Source organism: Pipistrellus hanaki, assembly GCF_964339955.1.
Source record: "Pipistrellus hanaki genome assembly, chromosome: 6".
NCBI lineage: Eukaryota > Metazoa > Chordata > Mammalia > Chiroptera > Vespertilionidae > Pipistrellus > Pipistrellus hanaki.
The window spans coordinates 20,053,758-20,074,111 of NC_140508.1; the positions used below are offsets into that span (position 1 = coordinate 20,053,758).

At 42.9% G+C, this 20,354-nt stretch overlaps 1 protein-coding gene across 6 annotated transcripts in view; it reads left to right on the top strand.

Annotated features, from left to right (window-relative positions):
- The first annotated feature begins 409 nt into the window (after positions 1–409).
- RRBP1 (ribosome binding protein 1) overlaps positions 410–20,354 on the top strand; it is a 62,016-nt gene continuing 42,071 nt past the window's right edge. For all 6 annotated transcript variants that reach the window (XM_084887617.1, XM_084887618.1, XM_084887621.1 and 3 more), the window contains exon 1: positions 410–735. The gene's annotated coding sequence lies outside the window, so the exon portion shown is untranslated. The remainder of the gene's footprint in view (positions 736–20,354) is intronic.

Below are 20,354 nucleotides of genomic sequence, written 5' to 3' on the forward strand. Positions count from 1 at the left end.
TAAATAGAGCATTTTTCCCGGTTGTTGGTGGGTTGTGCAGGGTAACACCCACTGCCATCTCAGCTCCTTGGGATGCAGGGGCGCAGGCCCAGTGCCACTGGGACTCGAACCTCCTACTGCCCGCCCAGGCAGAGCCCATTTCAAGTCAGCCTCAGGGAGCAGCGCCACAGGCCCACAGTGGGCGTGGGCGGCCGGCGCCCCCTCCCCCGTCTGGCGGTGCGGCCGGCCCCGTCCCGCCCCCGCGCGGGGCCGAGCGCCGCGCAGCCCCGCCCCTCCCCGGCTCCGCCCTCCTGGTTCCCTGCAGCTCCTCCCCTCTCCCATTGGCCCAGGCGGAGACCCGCCTCCCTGCCCAATGACCGCCGCCGCTCCTTGGCCTCCCGCGCTCTGACTGGCCAGCGCCCGGCGGAGTGGCGGGGCTCGGGCCAATGGGGAGAGGCGGCCCGATGAATGGCTGGCGCGGGTGGGGAAGGCAGGAGGCGGCGATCCCGGCGGAGGGGGCCGTTCGCCAGCTCCGAGGCAGAAAGTGCCACGACTCCACACGCGCGCACGCAGCCAGCTAGCGGCCGGAGCGGACGGCGGACGGGGCGGGCGGCGTCGGGGTCGCGGTGTCTGCAGCTGCTCGGGGGGGTGGCTTTTCGGCGTGAGGCTCGGCCGGCTCCTCTCTCCCGGTTCTGCGGCGGCGACGCGGCTGCTGCCCTCACACACTCTCTCTCTCTCCCGCTTCTCAGGCTGCAGGTAAGAAACTTGGCCCGGCCCTGCAGCGGCCGCCACGGCGCGTGGGCCGGGCCGTCGGGGCGCCGGGGCTGGGGCGAGGGCCGGCCGCGCCGCGAGTGACACGTCTCCTTGGCGGCCCCTCCCCCGGCAGCGGGCGCCGCCAGACGTCGCCGCGGCCGCGGCCCCTCTGGACCCTCGGAGCCCGGTCCGGCGCCGGGGGCGTGTGTGCCGGGCCGAGCCCGTGCAGGGGCGTCAGCCGAGTGCGCCCCACGGGGTGGACTCAACGCTCCCGGCCGTCGGGGTGGCCGGCGGCGGCCCCGCGGTGCGACGTGGCGACCCCTCCCACTCGGCCGGGCCGTCGGGCCGGCCCGCGCGCTCCGAAGTTGGGCTAAGAAAGTTGTCGGCGGGGTGGGGCGGCGCACAGCTGGAGGAGGAAGGGGTTAAGTTTCGGGAAGCGGCCGGATGACGTTGCCGGGCTGCAGTCCGGGCTGGAGGGGGGTGGGGGGACGGGCGGAAGGCTGCGGAGGCCGGCCGGAGGGGGGGGGGAGGGCGGGATTGAATGAGGGGCCCGCGGGCCGAGCGCGCCCGCCTGCGGGCCGCGGCCTGGAGGCGCTTTGGGGGGGTCGTGTGGCCCCGGACGGGAGGGCCTGGGACGCGGGGCTGCGGGGGAGGCTGTGCGGGGACCGAGGGCTGGACGGGGTCCTGGCGCTCCGGCGGCCGCCGTGGCAACTTCCCGGAGTGAGGGAGGGAGGGAGGCGGCTCCCTGCTCCCCCTGGCGGCGGGGCTAGGGGCACCCTTTTCCCCCCGGGCCGGGCCGTGCGGAGCTCTGCGCTCGGGCGCCCGGCGGCGGGGGTACGTGGGCACCTTGGGCCCTGCCTGGCCCGCCCCGCCCGTGCCACGATGAATGGGCTGGCGGTGCCAGGCCCTGGCGGAAGCGGGCACCTCCGGCCCGGCCGGCCAAGCGCGTTGGCACCCGCCCCGGCCGGCCAGGCTCCCCGGCTGTTCTCTGGGGCAGGGGAGGGCAGGCTGGGGTCCGCGCTTCCCTTTGGGGCTCCCCAGATTACTTTTTTTTTTTTTTTTAATATATATATATGGTAGGTTGGGATGTTGAAATGGTTAAAGGAGGGGGGGGGGGGTCTTCTGAAATCCCTGCACCGTTGAGGGTGACCTAGACCCAGCTGTTTCACTCCGGGTTCCACTTCCCTGTGTGGAAAACAGGGCTGCTGACGTGCCTACTTGAGAAAATTTGTGCAGCACATGCATGGAGTAATCAACAAGTGCTGGCCGTTACTGTTGGAATGAATTTTTAGGGGCGTGTGGGGCTTGGGAGGGAAGTGGAGTCGCTCTGGCTCCATCCTATTTGCTGCAAATGCCAGGCTGGATTCCGCCCCTATGCCACCATGCTTAGGGCTTTCTTATCTTTAGCCTGGAGATAGTAAAACACACTCACAATTAGGAGCTGGGCAATCTCCCAGGCAAGTGCTGGATAAAACAGGGACCTTGTGCAAACAAGAAGGCAGTTTGGCAATAACTCCTAGGGGTCGGAGGTCAGCAGAGACTAGGAAGCAGGTCAGAAGTCAGCAGAAACTAGAAAGCATCAAGGAAACGAAACTTTGAGGAGTTGTGAGCCTCCCACATCACTGTTTGCCCAGTGTGCTGGAACCTTTAGGGTGAGGGTGCCTGGCTGGCACTTTCTGGAATTTGGGCCTCACATCCCAGGCTGGAGATCTCTTCAAGAACACTGCTGCTGAGGATCCAAAGACCTGGGTCTTTGTCCAGCACTCCCAGGAGTGATAGCTGCATGTTTTACCCCATTCCTATGCATTTGGAGAGCATGTATTCCCCGCTGACCCTGCCTCCTTCCTGCTTTACACTTTCCCTCTGTGTTAGTCCTCTTAACTCACTTCCTGTTAAACTGACACCAGGGAAGTCTTGGTGATCCTGCCTCATGCTGCTTGCTTACTGTGGTGATGTCTCAGTTCCTTTATGAATTTTCCAAAGGTCAGCCAGATGATAGGTTGCCAACCTGTTTCCCTTTCAGAGAGTAGCTTCCAGCTCTGAGGTTCTGGACCTGCCACTTCCCTCTCTAAGCAAAGAACAGAAAGTGGGGACAGACGTAGCAGGTTGTTTCCCTTTACACAGAGCAATTTGAACTTGGCTTGCAGAGCTTCTGGGCCCTATATAGTGCAGAACAGGAAAGGTGCTGATTTGGAAATAGAGGGTGGCCAGTGGGTAGAGCTAAAGACATGCTATAACAGAATTCTTTCATAAATGGGAATCAGCCTTTGAACATCTATAAAGAGGTTAAGATGTTAGAGTGGTACTTTGGTGTCTTATTTTTTGATGTTGGGAGAGTTTTAAATAAATCTGAAATCATTGAGTCACATTTGAGCAATTTTGTTCTTTGCTGAAATGAACCCTAAGTCAACAAGCTGCAGTAATTATAGCACTGTATTTCATATAAGTGGTTGAATACAAGTAATTTAATTGGAATATTGGTTTATTATAGAGCGGGGATACTTTTAAAAGTGACGAGACCTCATACTCTTCTTACTTGTTCTTTTTTTCCTGGAAGCTTATACTAATAGGTGAAGGACACTTAGGCGGGGAGTCAAGAGTTCTTTTGAGACACCAGATTTTTCTTTGCTAAAATCTCGTTTTAGGGGGGAAATGGTCCGTCAGAATTGTGAAGGCATGACTGTGTTATTTCATCTGTACATCTGGAGCTGCAATGGTTAAGGTCTGGCCTGTAACATAATAAAAGTTGACTAAATGAGGTAGACCACAAGTAATATAGTCTCATTAGTTGCTTCTTATCTCATTGAACAAATGAAGATGAGCCCAAGTTTATTTTTTAAAAGTTTAGAATTAGATTCCACAATAATATATATCATATATCTAGGTCTTGCAGCAATCCTATTCTAAAGAGTAGGTACGGTTGTCCCTATTCTGTGGGTGAGATCATGGAAACCCAGCCTGTTAGGTGGTTGTCAAGTGAGTTCCCATTGCCCAGTTGCTGGGTGATGTGGGCATAGCCTTCATAATGTTAACCTATCCTATATAATAAAACCCTAATATGCAAATTGACCCAACAGCAGAATGACTGGTTGCTATGATGTGCACTGACCACCAGTGGGCAGATGCTCAACACAGGAGCTGCCCCCTGGTGGCCAGTGTGCTCCCACAGGGGGAGCTCCACTCAGCCAGAAGCTGGGCTCACAGCTGGCGAGCTCAGAAGCCTCTCTTGCCTCCGTGGGAGTGCTAAGGAGCAGTGAGCCGAGTGCTAAGGAGCGTGAGAGGGCACAGACTGAGCTGAGGGGGGAACTCCCCCCCCCCCACTGCACGAATTTTGTGCACTGGGCCTCTAGTAGGTCCATATATTATAATTCCACACTTGCTGGGACAATAACTGCCCAAGGGAGGACATAGAACTAGAAGATGTAAATTAAAAGCTTTAGCGGAAAGAAGGTAGGAACTCAGTTGAAAATGTGGCAGTGCAAGAAGGTACTTTTAATTTCATTTCTCAAGCATCTTGTGTGCTGGGCCTTCAAACACTATAAATACAAAGTAGTTCTTGTCTGAAGAAGCTACCATCTAGAAAATTGTGTTGTCCAATATGGCAGCCACAAGGAATTATTTAAACTTAAAGTTAAATAAAATTTAAAATTCAATTTCTTAGTCATGCCACTCAATTTCAAGTGTTGGTTGGTGGAGATTTAGATCATTTTCATCATCATAGGAAGTTCTAGAGATAGTATTCTCTACACATTCAAGTCTCTCTGTTCCTTGGAACATTTAGATATATTTATATGTTGAACCGTTTGAAATTGCCCATTCTATAATCAAAAAGTTGACTAGTGGTATTTCATGCACTTCAAACTAATGAGATATATCACCTTTAGAAAACATTACCAACTCTTTGGGTGCGTTGTAAATTGCATACCAAAAAAAAAGAAAGGAGGTGGGTAACGTAGATACCATAGTGTCTCTGCCTTGGAGGGATTCTTACCAATAGCATCAAAGCGATCAAACCAAACACACACAAAAATTGAACATCTATAAAGAGGTTAAGATGTTAGAGTGGTACTTTGGTGTCTTATTATTTTTGGGGCAAAAAGCATATGGTTTGTAGAGAAAGTAAATATTTAATTCTAAGTGAGAGAGCCTGGGCAAGAGGGCCACTTAGCATCATAGAAAATTAACTTGGGTGCTTTGTAGGAGGCAAATTCTGATGAGTTTCCTGAAACAGGTAACCTGACTCCAGGTCTGAAAAAACAGACATATCTAGTATATTTCTTTCAAGTGCTATAAGTGACATGTGTCTCCCACTAGCAATGGGAAACAACTTTATAAAGAAAGTGTCATCACTTCTACATTTAATTATGTTTGCAAAACTGGAACAGCTGCCAGTTCCCAAATTTTGTATGTTCCAATATACAGGCATTTTTATACTTGGCTGACATAAGTTGTTTCCTGGGTCAATTATTATTTGCAAGGCTCTATTATACTAGTGGGCTGATCTTGGTACTCAGAGTAGAATAACATAAAACTAAAGTTAACAACCCAGAATGATGGGCAGCTACTTATTCTCTCCTTGGTTAGAGAGGAGGTCCACTAAGATTGTGCCAGAAGTTATGAGCTATTTATAGTGATAATGAATATCATCTGCTGGCTCAAAGCTGGAATAAAAGACTATTTTAAGCCCAAACCTTGAATTCCATAAACTATCCCTGATTGAGGTATGAGCAAATAAGATCTGCTTTGGACTGTCTTAAGGCTGGTGCCTTGGTCTGCACGTGAGATTTGCTTGGTCAACCTCATGTTACTAAACAATTAAATCACCTTTTAAAAATGGAGAATTTTTTTCATAAAATCTAGATTATTGGGCTCTTGGGGAAAAAATGGGAATTTCTGGCCACAGCAGGTCTGCCGCCTTTAATGCCAACCATGGACAGTAGTCACACTCTCTGGTCAGGACCTGTGATCTCTTTCACCAGCATCCTACCCTGATTTCTATGACTTGTGTGGGCATTGGCTGTCCCTGAGAGGGCACCTGAGTGGTCACCAGTGTCCTTTGCTGAGCTGGTGGGAGTTTCATTACCAGAAATAAGTAGTTCGACCTTGGACATAACTTTTCTCTTCTCTGGACTATGGTGTCCTCCTCCTATAAAATTAAACTAGGCCAGATGGCTCCATCTTTCAGGCCACAAATCTCGGTTTATCCTTAACTCTGCTTTCTCATACTTGTATCCTGTATAATAGCAAATTCTGTCAGCTCTACTTTCAACTCGGAGCCAGAATTCAGCTATTCTCACTACTTTCACTAGCACCACCCTCATCCAAATCCCTCTCATGTTGCCTGGGTTATTTTTTTTTTTAATTTGATCAAAATATATATATATATATATATATATATATTTTTTTTTTTTAATTAATTTATTTATTTACTTTTTTTTGCCTGGGTTATTTCATTAGCTCTGAAGTGGTCTACTTGCTTTTTGCTTTCAAACCCTGACTTCTAGTCTGTTCCAAGAGAAAATCATGTCACTTTCCTGTTTAAGATTCTCCTTGGCCACTCGCTCTTACCATCTCCTTGCTCTCTGCTCCAATGACTCTGGCCCCCCTCTTTTTTCTCAGGCATGCTTCTACTTCAGGGCCTTTCCACATGCTGTTGCTTTCAGTGGGGAGCTTCTTTCCAGATGGCCACATGGCTTGTTCCCCATGTGAAGAGTTACCTCTCTGACCACCCTACTTAATTAAAGTGACAGATCCTGACAATCCTTACCCCTACTCCAGCTCCCTGCCTCACCTTTCTGCATGGTTTTCTCTTCATTATCGCCATCTGACATGCTGCCCTTGGAGCATAAGCTCTACCAATGGAGGGATGTGTCTGTTTTGTTTCTCCAAGGTATCTCTAATTCTTGGAATAGTGACCAGCACACAGTAAGTGCCCATCCTTGCTGAACTAATGGAAAGATGACATTCTGCTTGTGTTCTATGAGTCTACTATTTAGCTTGAAGTCATCTAGATTCTTAGAGCATCAAGTATAAACATATTCCAAAACTAGGTTGTTTTTGGATTCCTTCCAGCCTGGCTACAGTTAGGAAATAAACAGTTATATCCATGGATGGGTGCTCTCAAATGTGGACAGATAGTCCTGCTCTGCCAGCAGAGGCCAGGGATTTGAAGTGACCCTTAGGGGGAGGCTTGGGTGTTTGCTCTTTTCCTAGGGCCCCAAACCTCCATGCTGGTTGTATTGATCTCAGTGCTACCTGTTCTCCATAGTCCATCATTCACACCAGGATCTCTCAGCAGAACGGCTCCTTACCAGGTATTCACACCAGTTCTCTGAGAATTAGCTGATGAGCATTAGGTGGGGCTTGCAGGTGGAATTTGTGTTTGTGTCATGAATGTTCCATAGTGATAGGAGGGAAAATTTTTTCCTTGTAACTGGCATTCCATTCTCTCTTCTTTTAGTCAGACTGAGGAGTACGAGATGTTGCTAAGATTAACCTCCTGCCTCCCCATGTGGTGGTTTTCTTTCTTCTGGGAGAAATTGCCAGTGGAAGCTAAGGAACTGGAGGAAAATTATTGGGGCAAGTGGTCTGGCAAGAGGCCATGCCAGGTCTAGCCCCCTTCTATGTCTCTGCCTTTTTTCCTACTTTTGCTGTTAGGCAAAGAAATGAAAAACAGATAGTAGATTCTTAGCTGTTTCTAACCAAAGAATCTGGCCTACTTGTTTTATGTGGAACATCCTCATCTGGCCTTAAGCCCAACTGGTATGTTTTTCTGGAACTTCTCATTCAGTTGTTAAAATGCACAATTCAATACATCAAAAACTATTTTCTCTTCAATTAAGACTCATCCAGAATAGGAATTAGATATAGCTTTATTTCTGTTGAATACATTTTCATTTCTTTGTGAGTTCTAGATATTTGTGGTAATTAGGAAGAATCGTAATTTTCAGAATTTAGTAGTAATCATGGTGATAGAGGAAAAGGAGTTGGTGCTGAAGAATAAATGAATTGACACCCTGAATGAAAAGTCTCATTTGTAATGTGCCAAGGGACATTGAAAAAGTCAACTTCAGCTACGACTCTGAAGCCCAGACACCCTTTTCTGTGTTATGGCGCTTTCCTCTTAAGTTGGAAGATCCTGAGCCTTACTCTGAACAGTTTGATTTTTAAAAGTGGTGAGAAGGATGGCACTGGACAGTGAGGGTCTTCGAAGATTAAAAGTAGGAGGCGACTTCCCACCTTGACCTTGGTTCCAGCTAAATCGTGTATGTGTGTGTGCACAGGTGAAGTCTGGGAGGTGGCAGGATTAAAAGTGCTGCAACAGCCCTAAGTGGTTTGGCTCAGTGGATAGAGTGTGGGCCTGCAGACTGAAGGGTCCCAGGTTCGATTCCGGTCAAGGGCATGTACTTTGGTTGCGGGCACATCCCCATTAGAGGGCATGCAAGAGGCAGCTGATTGATGTTTCTTTCTCATCCATGTTTCTAACTCTATTCCTCTCCCTTAAAAAAAAAAAAAAAAAAAAAAAAATCAATAAAATATGTAGTATATGAAAAAAAATAAAAGTGTTGCAGCAGATTCTCCAGTCATTAATGATACACTTCCTTCAAGATTCACATGATCATTTTCCTACCAGAGTTGGCATATGTGTACTATTTTTCTTTTTATTGAAGTAAAAATGCAGTCATAGTCTGTAGAACAATACAGAGTGGGCAAACATAAGTTTACAGTTGTTTGTACGGACAACCATATAATACAAGAATAAACTCTGTTTCACATACCCACTACTGTAAACCTGCTTTTGCGCATCCTGTATAAACTTTCTTTCACAAGCTAAACACCCTGTTTAACTAGCAGATCAGGATGATCACACCCCATGCTGCCCCCTGCCACGGCTCCTCTTGTGCCCACTTTAGGTGCTGCCCAACCCCCAGGATATCTGCTGTCCTGATTTCTATCTAGCACACAGATTCATTCAGCCTGTGTTTAAACTTTATGTAAATGGAATCATATGGCATATGCTCTTTGGGTGTTTCAGGGGTTGTGTGTGAAGTTCATCTATGCTCTTGGACTAGTTCATTTGTTTTTTCTGTTTATTTTTTGTTAATCCTCACCCGAGGATATTTTTCAATTGATTTTTAGGGAGAGTGGAAGAGCGAGGGAAAGACAGAGAGAAACATCAATGTGAGAAAAACACATCCATTGGTTGCCTCCTTCAAGAGCCCTGACCAGGGCCGGGGCTGGGGAGGAGCCTGTAACCAAGGTATGTACCTTTGATCTAAATCAAACCCTGGGACCATTTGGTCTGCAGGCTCTGTCCACTGAGCCAAACCATCTGGGGCGGGGGGGCTAGTTCATTTTTGTTGTGTAGTACTCCATCATGTGAATGCATCACAGTTTATCCATTTCACTATGGATGAATACTTGGATAGTTTCTAATTTGGGACTTGTAAATTACAGAACAAAGTCTTGCCCCTGACTTTGGTGACCACTTGGCTATATTTCTATTGGATCTCTTCCTAAGAATGAGATTTTGGGACTAGAAGGAGACATATGCTCAGCTTTAGAAGGGAGTGCTAGACTTTTTCCCCAAAGTGCTGGTACTACCCTGTTTCCCCGAAAATAAGACAGTGTCTTATATTAGTTTTTGCTCCCAAAGATACGCTAGGTCTTATTTTCAGGGGATGTCTTATCTTTCTATGTGCTAGGTCTTATTTTTGGGGAAACACGGTAGTTTATATTCCCACCAGCAATATATAAGAGCTTGGAATATATTAATATTATATAGTAGTTGACTTTAAAAAATGAGTCAAAATGAAGTTTAATTTACCATTGCTGTTAATAAGAAATAATTCTCATGCCGTAGTTCTCCTTGTCAGAGAGAGGATGGTTTGGCTGCAGAATTCCTTAATCAAAGATGGGCCTTTGCAGAGGGCTGTGAAAGAGGGCCAGATTTTATTGCCTCTGAGCTAATGCTGCCTCTTAATCACAAATCTGAGCAGTTTCTCTTGCCTTTGTTAAATAAGGGAGAAAGAGCTCAGCTGTACTCTGGGTCTGAAGATTTGGGTTCTTCACATGCTCCTCCCCACCCAGGTTAATGTAATTACTGGAATATTAAGCAAATTTCTTAAAAACAAAGGAGCCATTAGTTGAATACTAGAGTTCATTCAGTATTGGCCTACACTTTCTAACCTGAAAATATGCACACCTCCTGTTCCTGGAATCCTTGTTCAGAGCCCGGGGTTGGTGGTATAGGACACTACATGCTCCATTCCTCCTGGATTGTTGTATATCCAGGTTTCGCTTTGGAAGGCTCCCTAGCACAGTCACATCTCCTGTCATGCAGGAGGGATGATTTCCTTTTTCTTTTAAGAGTTGATTGGCTGGGATTTGCTTTGGCTATGAGTGACAAAAGTTCCACATGTCAGCATAAAGAAGGAAAAGGGCACTGTATTTCTGGTGATAGGATTGGGTGAACTGACTGGGATTGGGTGGGGCAAGTACTACAGATACAGACATCTTCCGAAAGCATTGAATGACTTGGAACATATTGAGGAGGCTGAAGTTTCAGTAAAAGTGGAGTAATCTTGGATAGTATGCACAACCCTGAAAACGTTGGGCAAACTGAGTTTTGATGGTGTCTCTGGGCACAGGGGGCAGTATAATGGAAGACCCTCACTTTTAGAGTTGAAATCACAGAGGGCTCCCATGTGTTTAGGGTGAAGGCAAGTCAGGAGTAGGCCCATTCACCTGCTGCGAATTTGAACTGACAAGTTTCCCCTCATGCAGATCCCATGACCTTAAGTAAGAAATTCTCAGCCAATTTTTAAATTCTTTATTTTAGAGTTTACCTAGACAGGTAGCACTTCTGGGCCAGTCCACCAACACACAGATTTTTGAAGGACTAGACCTTTTTTATAGGTTCAGTTAATTCCCAGGTATCTATGAATATAAAAGCCTAATATGCAAATTGTCCCCTTGGGAGTTTAACCAGGAGTTTGCTTACTATAATGCACACTGACCACCAGGGGGTGGCGCAGAATGAAGGAAGGCCCCAGCCAGCAGCCAGCAGCCAGCAGCCAGGGAAGGAAGGCCCCGATTGGCCTTGATTGCTGGCCAGGCCTAGGGACCCTATCTGTGTACGAATTTTGTGCACCAGGCCTCTAGTAATTTATAAAGGAAAATGAGGATACTCTAGTTAAGAATAACTTAACACAATGCAGAGATCAGGGAGGATAGTCTGAGAAGTGTGTTTAATTGGCGTTCCAGGAAGGAAGAGAGATTATGAGACAGAGTCAGAATATGATGAGATAATAATTAAAAGTTTTATAGAACAGGTGAGACACCCATCCCCCAAAAGAAAAAACAAAAGCCACATGTAGACAGTGTAGTGATTGATACATCAACCAAAGAGAAAAATAAAGAGAAGATGAAATGAAGGTAACTTTTAAGACAAAAAACAAGACAGTTTTTCCTAAATGAAATTCTCATGGATGCTCCTGGAAGGAAAGTAATGGTAAATGGGAAGAATGAGGTGCACAAGCAATGAAAAATAAAGAATGTGACAAATACTTATATTTGCGCAATTCCAAGCAAATGTAAAAGACTAATAATGTTGACAATGGGATTATAAACAGTAACGTTGAATTAGCGCAGAGGGATAAAGTTTTGTTTAATTTGGTGAACTCTGTATGTTATTTTTTAAAGGTTATTCCTAAGGAATAGAAACAACATATTCTGTGATAGTAGAGGGAGCAAATTGAATGATTTAAGAACAATAAAATAAAGAGATAAGAAAGGAGATGAGAAGAAAAAAAATGCCAGGACCATCGGGGAATAGCACAATATAAGATGCTATATTAAAAGTCAAATATATTGGCAATCATATTAAATGTAAGTTTACTAAACACTCTAGTTAATACAAAGATATATCAGATTTTAAATAGACTAACACAAAAAAGTTAGAGAAAAGGTCACTTCATGGTTAAAAAAGTTCAATTCTGCTTAAAAATACAGCATTTTTAACTTTGCATCTTATTAACATAATCACAAAAAAATACAAAACAAAAATTGATAGGACTACAATGAATAGCCAAATCTATAAACATAATAGAGAATTTTAGCACATCCTGTTAGTAATTGACAGCTAAACAGACACATAAATAAATGAGGATTAGAACTTAGAACAAAATTATGAATGTGGTCTATGTATGACTGTTATAAATAAAACACTGCAGCCAGCTAATACATATTTGAATTCAAAATTTTTGAAAGATTGGCCACATCTAGGACTTTAAAGTAAGTCTCAATAAATGTCAAAGAATTGAACTTATCTAAACTAGAAATATGAAAAGATAAATAAAAAATCTGTGTATGTGGAAATTTTGTAAAAATCTGCTTCTAGCCCAACTGGTGTGGTTCAATGGTTGAACATTGACCTGTGAACCAAGAGGTTATGGTTCAACTATCAATGAAGGTCATGCAGGAGGCAGACAATTAATGATTCTCTATCCTATATAATAAAGGTGTAATATGCAAATGGTCGTTCTGCCTTGAAGCATAATCACCTACCATATAACAACCGGATCATGGATCATCAGGAAGGTGGGGCAGTAAGCTACAAGTGGGCTGCGAGAGCTAGAGTAGGACGGTGGAGAGCTACTGGTGCACGGATTCATGCCCAAGGCTACTAGTCTTTGATGTTTCTATATCTCTATTTCCTCCCTTCCTCTCTGAAATCAATAAAAATATATGTATTTTTAAAATAAAATCTGCTTCTAGTATTTATTATAAGCCGAAAAAGTAAAAATGTTTTGAAGTAAGTAATAAATACTACATATCAAAACTTAAAGGGTATAACTAAAGTATTATTTACAGAAAAGTGTATAACTTTAAATACATATATTAAAAAATAAAAAAAATGATTGAGCTAAATAATAAGCATCTCTTTCTAGAAATTACGAAAGATAAAATAAAGTTAAAGCAAAGGGAAGTAACAATATGAAGGAATTAATGAAACAGGAAACAAACATATAGTAGAGAAGTTCAATAAAGTAAAAACGTCATTCTTCCAAATGATGAATAATGTTGACAGATATCAAGCAAAATTGACCAAAAAAGGGCATAAGTAATTAATATAAAAAATGTAAAATGGGACTTTGCTACAGATGTGGTTAACATTGGAAAAGTGTGTAATTATTATGAACAACTTATGCTAAGTAAAAATAAACCAGTGTTATTTGTGTTCATTAAAAACATCTGAAAGATCCAGAGTAGGGGATGCTAGGCAGAGAACACGTCTTTCTTACCTCCTGACAACATAAATCAATTTCTAGGGAAATACTATTTATCAACACTGAGCCAAGAAGAGAACCAAGAACCTAATAAAAAATATCTCTACAAAAAGCTGCTAGCAAACATCACACTAAACAGCAAGACACCTAAATTTCCCTTTGAGATAAGAAAAAAACAGGATACCTGCTATTATTCCTTCTCTCTAGCACTGTGTGGGAGGTCCTATCCTGTGCAAAGTTCAGGAAAAGTGAAGCAGAAGATATGAAGATTGGGAAGAAAGGAACAAAAACTGATTCATAGGCAATGAACTTTTATAACTGAAGTGACCTTTTCTCTATGCTTATATATGTAGGGAAAAAAAAAATTTTATTATTATTATTTTTTTTAATCTGCAGATATGTTACTAGAATTAGGCAAGGTTGCTTGAGGGGGAAATTAGTTATATTTCTGTATACCAGCAGCAACAGAAAATGAAACTTATAAAGAGAAACCATTAGCAATAGTGTAAGAACTAGGAAGAACCAAGAAATAACTCTTTCTAAAAGCATGTAAGTCATCGCAGTGCATTATTTTCCTTTATCAGGATACTTGTGTATATCCTGATACACAAGATGACTTAATGGTTGGATCTGGTACTTATAACCATATAAGTGAGTGACTCCTATCCTGATGTCATTTAGTAGAGCCTTCATTCAGTTGATGTGCTGAGGTTTGCGTGGTGGATACAGTACAGAAGAGACTGATCTCTTCTTCCTGGGAGCGTAATGTCTACTGCAGTAGGAATTCAGCACATTTTAACTGTTCTTGTCCATTTTGTGAAGTCAGGATTCTTGATTTTAACTGGTAGGCATGTTGTCTTCATAAATGAGGTGAAGCCTGTAAGCTTCTTATAAGCTCTCAGATTTAGGTCTATTTAAGTCCCTACTTTTCCAAAGACTGTTATTGTGGATAAATACAAAAAACACACACACACAAAAAAACATGTCAATTCTTTATTTTTTCCCCCCTTAGGCATAGAAATTGAATCTGAAATGGCCGATGAATAAGCAAAGGCTTATAATAGAATACATTTCTATTTTTAGTGTTTAAGCCTTTCTTTAAAACGAGTAGCATTGTTTCTTTAAAGTAGAAAGCTATTTCCATTCTATTAAAGCATGAAATAAATTATTTCAGATCACATCTTTTAGTTACAGTATTTCTCTGTTTCTTTGGGTTAAAAAAATCAATGATTATGCTTAAGATTTTAAATCAGATCTGAAATTTATCTAGAAATGTTAAAGTGAATAAACATGCTTTTAAAAATGTAGTTGAGTTTATAAGGTAGTAAAAGAGATTGTCAGAGGCCATCAACCAAGGAAGGGTGAGGGGAGTGACTGGGACCCAGGAGTAAATTAACCCTGGGGTATGGGTAAGGTGTTGTCAGCTAGAGTTTTCTTGGGTCGTAGGCCTTTGGCTTTAATGTCCAGGTGGTGATAGGGGTTGGTCTAAGGTGGGGAGTGGGACTTTAGTCGCCCTTCATACATCCAAGTAAAGTCTGCACCTCTGAAGGTCCACATCCTCAATGACAGGACCAATTAGTGACAAGGGGTGGTAACCTGTGGAGCTTATCTGTTTTGTCCCAGGGCTGGGGAGACAAAATCTCCTGAGAATTAACAGGGGTTCATGCTGGTTGTAAAAAAGTAGTCTAGACCCTGGTTTGAAGAAAATATACAATAGAACCGCTCTGTAGAAACAGCTCTACAACTGAGCCCTGACAGGATTGCCGCTATAAAAGTCCCAGTAAAGATATACAAAATCATTATTAAAGGCATAAAAGTAGATAATGAAAAATGTTTATGGGAAAAATAATACTAGGGGGGAAAACAAGATGACTTAAAAAAACAAATATAGCTGAAACCGGTTGGCTCAGTGGTAGAGCGTCGGTCTGCAGACTGAGCGGTCCCAGGTTCGATTCTGGTCAAGGGCATGTACATTGGTTGCAGGCACATCCCCTGTTGGGTGTGTGCAGGAGGCGGCTGGTCGATGTTTCTCATCAATGTTTCTAGCTCGCTCTCTCTCGCCCTTCCTCTCTGTAAAAAAAAATCAAAAAAAAAAAAATCAATGAAATATATTTTTTAAAAAACCCACAGAAACAAATAGAATAAGTTAAAGGACTAATTATACAGCTGGTTAGATTCAGCTGAAGAGACAATTGGCAAAATGGAACAAATGTCTGAGGAGTTTTCCCAGATGGTAGCACAGAGAGACTGAGGTCTAATTAGGAGTTCAATCACAAAGAAACAGAGAAAAGAAAATTTTCAAATAACTTAAGTGATTAAAGTTTTTCCAGAATTGATGAAAAATATGACTCCTCAAACTCAAAGAACAACAAGCCCAAGTTAAGATAAATAAAAATAAATATACATCAAAAATTATTTTGCTTAAATCCTTAGAACCCAAACATGGATCTTAATAGTAGTGAGAGATTTTTAGAAAGGTATTATAAAGAAATGACATATTGACTGACAGTCTGCTTCTCAATAATAGCTACCTTTCACCCCCCACCCTCTCACTCCCCACCTCCCAAAACAGAGGACAAAATATATCTTCAGAGCAGTGAGAGAAAATAACTATCAACTTGGAATGCTATACTCAGTTAATCCATTCGGTTTCTTCAGGGCTATAGGACTGAGAAAGTTCATCAAGAGATCTTTGCTCAAAGAACTGGTCCAGGATATACTTTGGGTGGACCAAAAAGAAGTGAGTAAAATGCAAGAAGGATTGATGAGCAAATAAATTGGTAATCATTTGGGTTATATAAACATAAGTTCTGTTGTACCAGAGCAGAAAAGGGGCTCACATGAAATGGAAAGGTACCAAACTTCAGGCCTTCTACAGGTCTATTGGGGAAATGACTAGAGGCATTGGTGAATGTCAGATATGATTGTTAGGAAAATTCATGGGTAAAAATCATATAAATTATAATTTGAATAGTCATTAAAAAATAGAAAGGGAATATATAACTTTGTACACCATAGCAGAAAAGAGTGTGACTTAAATATTCCAATAGAATGTAAAAAAGAAAAAGGGGGGAGGGGAAAATAAGCAAAGAAAAAAAGAATTGTGAATAGGAATCACAAAATAAGGGTATAAATAAGTCCAGTTATATAGGAAATCATAATAGATATTGATGGACTACATGTACCAGTTAAAAAGATAATTTGACACACTAGTCTTAAAATTTAGGCAATATGATATTTAAAAAATGAAATATATTTTTATTGATTTAAGAGAGGAAGGAAGAGGAAGAGAGAAGGAAACACTAATGATGAGAGGGAATCATCGTTCGGCTGCCTCTTACATGTCCCCTACTGGGGATCCAGCCCACAACCCAGGCCTGCAGGGGAGGACAGTTGGTAGGGACCAGGCTGGCAGGGGAGGGCAGTTGGGTGGACCCAGGCCTGCAGGGGAAAGCAGTTTCAGGAGGGAGGGGATCAGACCAGCAGGGGAAAGCAGTTAGGGGCAATGAGGCTGGCAGGGGAGAGCAGTTAGGGGTGACTGGGTCGGCAGGGGAGGGCAATTGGGGGGGACCAGGCCTGCAAGGGAGGGCAGTTAGGGGGGACCAGGCTGGCAGGGGAGGGCAGTTAGGGGCAATTGAGCTGGCAGGGGAACAGTTAGGTACCAACCAGACTGGCAGGCAGAAGTGGTTAGGGGCAATCAGGAAGGCAGGCAGGTAAGCAGTTGAGAGCCAGCAGTCCTGGATTGTGAGAGGGATGTCCAACTGCCTGTTTAGGCCCGATTCCAGTAGGATCGGGCCTAAACAGGAGTCAGAGATCCCTCAAGAGGTCCTAGATTGGTGAGGGTGCAGGCTGGGCTGAGAGACACACACCCCAGTGCACAAATTTCGTGCACCGGGACTCTAGAGTGTGTGTGTGTGTGTGTGTGTGTGTGTGTACACACACAAATACAGATATATATATATATATATATCTTTTTACATATATGTAAAGGCTTAAGGGACCAAACAACCTGTCGACCAGCCACTATGATGCACACTGACCACCAGGGGGCAGACACTCAATGCAGGTGCTGCCTCCTGGTAGTCAGTGTGCTCCCACAGGGGGTGTGCCACTCAGCTAGAAGCAGGGCCCACAGCTGGCGAGCATGGCTGCTGTGGTGGTGGGAGCCTCTCCTGATTCCACCAGTGCTGCTGAGCTTCGGCAGATGCAACAGGCTGGGATGAGCACAATGCCCAGCCCTGTCTTGGGCTCCTCCCTGGCTGCCTACCGCTTGGCTCACTGCTACATCCCTTCGGGGGATGTCTGACTGCCAGTTTAGGCCCAATTCCGTAGGCTACGTGGGGATTGGACCTAAACTTAATATTCGGACATCTCCAAAAGGATCCCAGATTGCAAGAGGGGTGCAGGCCAGGCTGAGAATCTGCCCCTCCCACCTTGCACAAATTCAGCATCGAGCCTCTAGTTCAGCTATAACCAGGAAGAACTCCTGCTTTTTTGTGACAACATGAATGGACTTTTCCTAAGGGCATTGTGTAAGTGAAATAAGTCAGAAAAAGAAAAGCACTGTATGATCTCCAAATCTTAACAAAAAAAAAAAATCTCATCTCATAGAAAAAATGATTAGATATGTGGTTATGGTAGGCAGAGGGGAGGAGAAAGGGGAATTGGAAGAAGGTGGTGAAAAGGAACAAACTTCCAGTTGCAAGTTAAGTACTAGAAATATAAAGTACAGTCAATGACATGATGACTGCTGTGTGTTTCATACAAAAGTTAAGAGAGTAAATCCTTGAGTTCTCATCACAAGAAAAAAATTTTTCCTCTGTTTTGTTTTGTTTTTGTATCTACATGTTATGATGGATATTAACTAAACCTATTGTGGTAATCAGTCATTTCATGATATATGTAAGTCAAATCATCATGCTGTACACCTTAAACTTAATTAGTGATCTATATCAATTATATCTCGAAACTGGAAAAAAATGGAATCAGTTAAAAATGAGCTCTAACTCCCCCTACCCTCCAAAACAGATGTTGAAACATCAGAGATCTGACAGTTTTACAGGCAAATTCTTCTAAATCTACCAAGAATAGAGTGAAAGGGATGATCTTTAGCTCATTTTATGAGACTCAAGTGACCTTGCTACCAAGACTATATAAAAGAACAGTCTGAGAATGACCTTTAAGTCTCTTCACTTAAAGTAGGGGTGTCGAACTCAATCAGAGAAGGGGCCAAAATCTAAAATCCAGCCTAAATCGCGGGCCAAATGGTTTACTGAACAGTCATAAACTGACAATGTCATAAACTGACAGCGGAGTGCAGTGATGACAGCGCGGTGCGGGCCACATTGCAAGGCCTGGCGGGCTGGATTTGGCCCGCGGGCCTTGTGTTTGACACATGTGATAAAGGAAACACGTGGAAATACCATATAAAAATGTGAGCAAAACAGGTCTAGATGCAACAGAAAGTCAGAAAAAGACAAGTACTATATGATTTCCAAATCTTAATTAAAAAATCTCATCTCATAGAAAAAATGATTAGATATGTGGTTACGGTTACAGAAAGATTATTAAGAAGGGCTCACCATCAAGAAGGGTTTATAGTATAAGAACAGTCTTTGAGTTAACATAATATATATTACTGTAATGCAATCTATTTCAGATTAGAGAAAATGTCAAGTGATAAAGAAAAAGCTTTTGCTAAAATTTAATATCCAGTTGTTAAAGAAAATAAAACTAGGAATGTAAGATAGCTCAACCTGAGAAGACACTGCTACCAAAAAGCTGTTGTCTAATAGGGAAATGTTAGGAAGTGGCAAACTCAGGGATGAGACCAGGAAGCCCCCTCTTCCACCCAGTCAGCACTGCTGCAGCGTTCTCTCAGACAGATTAAAAAAACAAAACAAAACAAAAAAACAAACAAACAACAACAACAAAAAAAGAGGGGAGACTATGGCTTAGAAACAGCATCTTTTTTCATAGGTGATTATTTTTTAAACAAAGAAAATCTGCAAACTCCTATATTTGACAGTAGTTTAGCATAGTATGCGGATAAATGAGTGCAAGAATGAATAACTTTGCTGGTTGTCTATGGCTAGAAGAAAATAAGTCATTTACAAAAGATAACCTTTTTAGTACATTTAAAAAATAATAATCTTAATTACAACAAAAAAGATGGGTAAGGCTTATAGGGAAGACCTTAAAAAGCTACTCACAAATTTAAAAGAATGTAGAGCTTTACCATACTATATTCATTTATGAGAAGCTCCCATAGTGTGCATGGTTAGTTCTTAACATTCATCTGTAAATTCAGTGTGATTTAAATAAAAATCATAGTAGAATTTTTTAAAGGGAATGCATAGCCAAAAAATGTGTGATGATGCAGGGCATAGATGAATATACTGGTGGAACAAAGTGTGAATGCAGTAACAGATCAGGGCATATTTCAGACTTGATGGAACAGAGGTTGCATTTAAGTAACGGGGAGGAATATGGGGAAAGATAAAACAGCCAGGAAATGGTGCTAGGTAATTAAACTGATGGGGGAAAGTTTTATCATGATTTCCTGTCATATGTCAAAGTAAATCCCAGGTGATTAAAAAACTACCTATGAAAAGTATTATTGAGTTTTATAAAGAAAAAAAACACAAACACTTCTAAACAGTAAAATAATTTCTGTCATAGTGGTTGTCTCCCATCCCAGTGGTTGGGTTTATAAAGGGAGATTTTTCACTTTATATGAGTTTTTTTGTGTGTGTGCATGCAAGTTTTCTTATTTTATTTTGTTGATTTTTTTAGTGAGAGAGGAAGGAAGACAGAGAAACATTGATTAGTTGTCTCCCGCACCCACCTCAACTGGGGATGGAATGTGCAATCTGGGTATGTTCCCTGACTGTGACTTGCTGGTCAGGGCAATGTTCCAACCAGCAGAGCCACATCAGCCAGGGTTGTATTGAGTTTTGACTAATAGAAATGTATTCTATCCAACATAAATGAGTAATTATTTAAATTTGAAGGATAGTGATACTTTTTTTCCTTTAACCTAACTCATCCCATTTGCCAAATTGGACTGAATTGGCCAAACCGGACTAGACTTGTCTGGCTACATGACTTAGATATATTCCATGTATAAAAAATTTGGGGTTTCCACTTTCTTTCGTTCCCTAAATCCTTACCCCCTAGGAACAGAAGAAAAGCCATTTTCTCAGGACCCTCCAGGTAGGCCAGTGAGTTTTAGCCAGTTGAGCTTGTGAGTGATCCCCAAGCCTCTGATGGCTTCCAGCTTCCTTCCATCATAGAGCCTTCAACTTTCCCATTTTACACTCTTAAGTGTAC